Genomic DNA, 4223 nt, shown 5'->3' on the forward strand with positions numbered 1-4223 from the left:
CAGCCCTGGGCACCCTTGGAAGCAGATATCCATTTCCGATTCCCTGGGGGGTGGGCCTCTTCTCTATACAAGACTTTATTTGAGGGGCCGGTTGGCAGGACCTGGTTTCTGGGGGATCGCTTCATGCGTCAGACGATGGGCATCCCTGATCAGAGTATCCCTCCAGCACCTCCAGAGGACATGCAGTCCACTGAGGGACTCACTCCCGAGGAGGTCGACGTCGCTATGTTGGGTACTGATGCGATTCTACACACGGAGGAGGGGGAGTACGCAACTTACCGCCATATGTACCTGATGCCCCCACTAACAGGTATCCGTACTCCTGCGAGGAGGGCTGCTGGTGTATCATCGTCAGCTCGAGCCCGGGCTGCAGATGCTCCTTCGACTAGCAGGGCCGGTATATTGAGAAGTGGGGCTAGACAGGTTCCCCCGATTCCGCCGACTTATCAACACGCTGGGTGGCCAGATCTTCCGACCGAGTTGACAGGATGGCGATACGGGTCATCTTACCCGATCCCATTGGAGCCTCCATTGCTTGATCACCGATACGTCAGAGACCCAGACTCGCCACCGGTATGCTTTACAGTTTTGATTTATCACTCAGATATTTGGACATTCATTCATTCACTGATAACTTGCACTTGTATCTGCAGCCTCCCAGCGAGTATACTGAGGGGTTGCTCGGGTTGGTGGCCTCACTCGAGGGCATGGTCCTGCGGAGAGAGACGCAGCTGTTCATCGTCGGTGTTTCAGTACTTTTCAAATTTCTTGCATTTATTATACTTCTGATGACATGCTGAATTTGACCATTTCATTGCATTGGTTGACTGTATGTGTAGAGCACATCTGACACACACCACATTTATACACCGTATCTGCATACACCCACTCTATGTAGCTTTCTTGTCTCTGCATCTGGTATACATATTGGCTAATGTATTCAAATTGTCTTCTTTTTCAGATGCCACCGCTACAGGCTGGGCCATCCTGGCCTTCTCGAGGAGCTCGGAGAGGGGATTCGACTCACAGTCGAGGTAGGCGTAGAGCACCTATCAGAGATGATCCAGAGTCCAACGAGGAGGAGGAGTCTACACATCCTCAGTCAGAGACATCTGTAGGTAGAGAGGATGACTCTGGATTCGGTTCTGAGGGCGGAGGTGATACCGAGGACGATTCCGAGGGCGGCGACTCCGATTCGGATGGTGATGGCGTAGGGGTTGCTCAGCCGAAGAGGACGAAGAGGGCCTCTCAGTCTTGCACTTGAGAGCACTGATGCAGATGTTCCTGCTTTATTTTCTTTTATTACTAGTAGTTGTAGCACATCAGCTTTTAGGCAGTTTTATTTTCTTTGAAACTTGTACCCTATTGCAAAATGTTGTAAAAAGAACTATGATGGAATGAAACAGCTTTTTGTCCAAAAAGTGTTATATTTTGCTTTCTTAGCATCACATCGTATTATTTTGCACAAAAATGAGATTGAATGGAATTTGAGCACCGTGTATTGCCAAGTCAGGTAGTGAGCCAACACAACAAACTAAACAACTTAACTTACTAAGAAACAACAAAACCTTAGCAAGTTTACAACTCGATAAGCAAAACACGACAATGTTGATTAAACAAAGAGTAACAACTCGATGCACAAAACTCGACAACTCGATAAGCAAACTTAACAACTCGATAAACAAAACTTAAACGACAACTCGATAAAATAAAGAACAGCAACTCGATAAGCAAATGCACTTCGGACAAACCGGGCGACGGAACGCACCTGAAACAGAGGTAGACTCGGACCTTCAACACCCCCAACACGTGGAAATGCTAGGAGCTCCCTTCTAGAGACTAGGAAAAGACCAAAGACCAACTTTCCTCCATGGCCGACCACCAGAGAAGGTTGGCCAACTAGCTTTCTACCGTGGAGACCAATGGGGTGGTCGGCCGACCAGAAAAACTGGCCGGCTGACCACTTGGCCCAGCGACCTCCAGATTTTTGACACATGTCCTCCAAACAGTGCCTTATCCTCTATAAAAGTTCCAACTTCGTGGTTCTTTCATTTCATCTCAGTTTTGCATCAAAATGGAGGGATTTCTCATCCAAAATCTCACAGCTTGGATTGCTACTTTAGACGGCTCGAAAAAGTTGAACTTCCGGGGCTTCGGCATAAATGCACTATTCACGCTGAGTCACACTCCACTGCATCTTCCATTCCTCCATGCCGTGGCAAGGTTTTGGAATCCGGTAACACATGTCTTTAGCTTTGGTGGGCAAAAGGTGTGTCCTACTTTCGAAGATTTCCAAGCTTTGATGGAATCCGAGCAAAACGAAGAAATCTTGCCCTAGCTCCGCTTCGGCCACGCCCAAGCCTTAGGTCGAATGTGTGGGCTCACCATGCACGACGCTCGATCTTTGATTTGTGATGGAATGCTGGATATTCCGAGTTTGATTTGTCGGTTTTCCGATGCCGGTGACCGCAGTGACCATCATTGGCAAGGCTTTCGGTGACACGCCCTTTGTTTGTGCATGCTATCTCATTTCTTGCTTGCCTCAGGCTCCGGAGGATCTAGTGTCCGGTTGATCAAGGTTGCCCAAGGCTTAAGGGAGGGCAAAAGCTGCATTGCCATGTCATTGGCCGAGACATTGATGGGCTTGGATGTTTTTCATCGCCGAGAGACGACCAGATTTGCGGGGAGTCCACTACTGCTGCAGGTAATATTTCCCACCCTATCTCACATATATTGCTCACATTACTTGGCCCTCAAGCTCAGTTTTTCTCACAAAACCCATTTCTCACTTTTCTCTCAACATACACCTCTTTATTCTTTAATCTCTCATTTTTCATCCCTCCCCAGGTACGGTTGATGGACAAATTGCAGGTTGTGGACTCTTGCCCAGCATACTCGGCTCGCGGCTACTTCTTCCGGCGACGCCTAGTCGATGCCCTTGATGAGGGATGGTGGTTCAATTGGATAAGCAGTTTGTCCGCAGACTGTATTGCTTGGCGGTGCCCTTGGCTCGATCTACCGGCAATAAGCTACAGCATGTCCCGGCAGCCTGGGATTCAGTTGATTGGCTTGACACACTGCGTGTTCTACTTTCCTTTCTGATTCCAGCACTAGTTCGGCCATGATCAGATTTGCCCGGCAGAGGGGATAGAGTATCCAGCTACATTCCCGGTCCGAGGCGCACAGCTAGCTCGGTATGCCACGGCATAGAGGACGAGAGAGCTTCTAGCCCCCGCTCCCACTTTCAATTGCGCTTTGTCTGATGAGTGCATAGATTGGCTCAATGAAGAGGTGCAGATTGGGCCCAGCTTGGCATCAGAAGCTTCGACCAGCTCTGGGAGGGGACGCAGGAACACCTGACTTATCTATGCCCCGAATTTATTGGCTTTAATAAGAACTTTCAAGTTTTCTTTATGAATGCAACAAAAAGCAACTTCAATTTGTATGCAAGAGCAGGAGAACTCTGTATTGAAATCAATAAAATTGAAGGTTGTGGGTACTGAAAATTTTCTGCTTTGGTCCAAAAATGATCTAAGTCGTAAAAGATTAATTTGAGCAAAATCAACTTTTATTAAAACTTTTCAAAACCATTTTCGATATGGATCAGAACTGGACACGCCTGAGATCTGTCACTAAGATGTACAACGCCGGATCCCAGCAACTGGAAAGTTGCCCCTAGTCTGAATAGCACTACACCAGGGATGACAACCGAAGCTCTTGAATACTGAATAGACAAAGATGACTGAGATGATCAAATGGACAAAGTTGATCGGGGAAAAGTTTATGGCTGGACTTCAGGATAAAGTTGCCTACGTATCCCAAAGATGGGAATCAAGCCTTACGTAGTTCGGCTCAGGTTCACTCGTGTATTAACCCTCACCTTTTACGCTCTAACTTTTGCCAAGGCCGCCCTTTGCGGGTTTTCAACCTTGCGAGCTCAATTTTTATAATTTCAAATTTTCTGTGCTCTAACTTTTGCCTAGGTCGCCCTTTCGGATTTTCGGCCTAGCGAGCCTTTCAGGGGTAATATTTCTTCAACTTGTCCATGTTGATCGGCTGTGAGAACTCTAAGCCATCTAGGGCCATCAGAACGACAGCTCCACCCGACCAAATAGACTTGATGATGTAGGGACCGGTCCAATTGGGTTTGAACTTGCCCATAGGGTCATGGATGGGAGCCCGGTTGTCTTTGAGCACCAAATCTCCTTCTTTCAAATTCCGGG

The sequence above is a fragment of the Camellia sinensis genome, unplaced genomic scaffold, assembly GCF_055761805.1.
Source record: "Camellia sinensis isolate YWXY unplaced genomic scaffold, ASM5576180v1 Unanchor10, whole genome shotgun sequence".
Taxonomy (NCBI): Eukaryota; Viridiplantae; Streptophyta; class Magnoliopsida; order Ericales; family Theaceae; genus Camellia; species Camellia sinensis.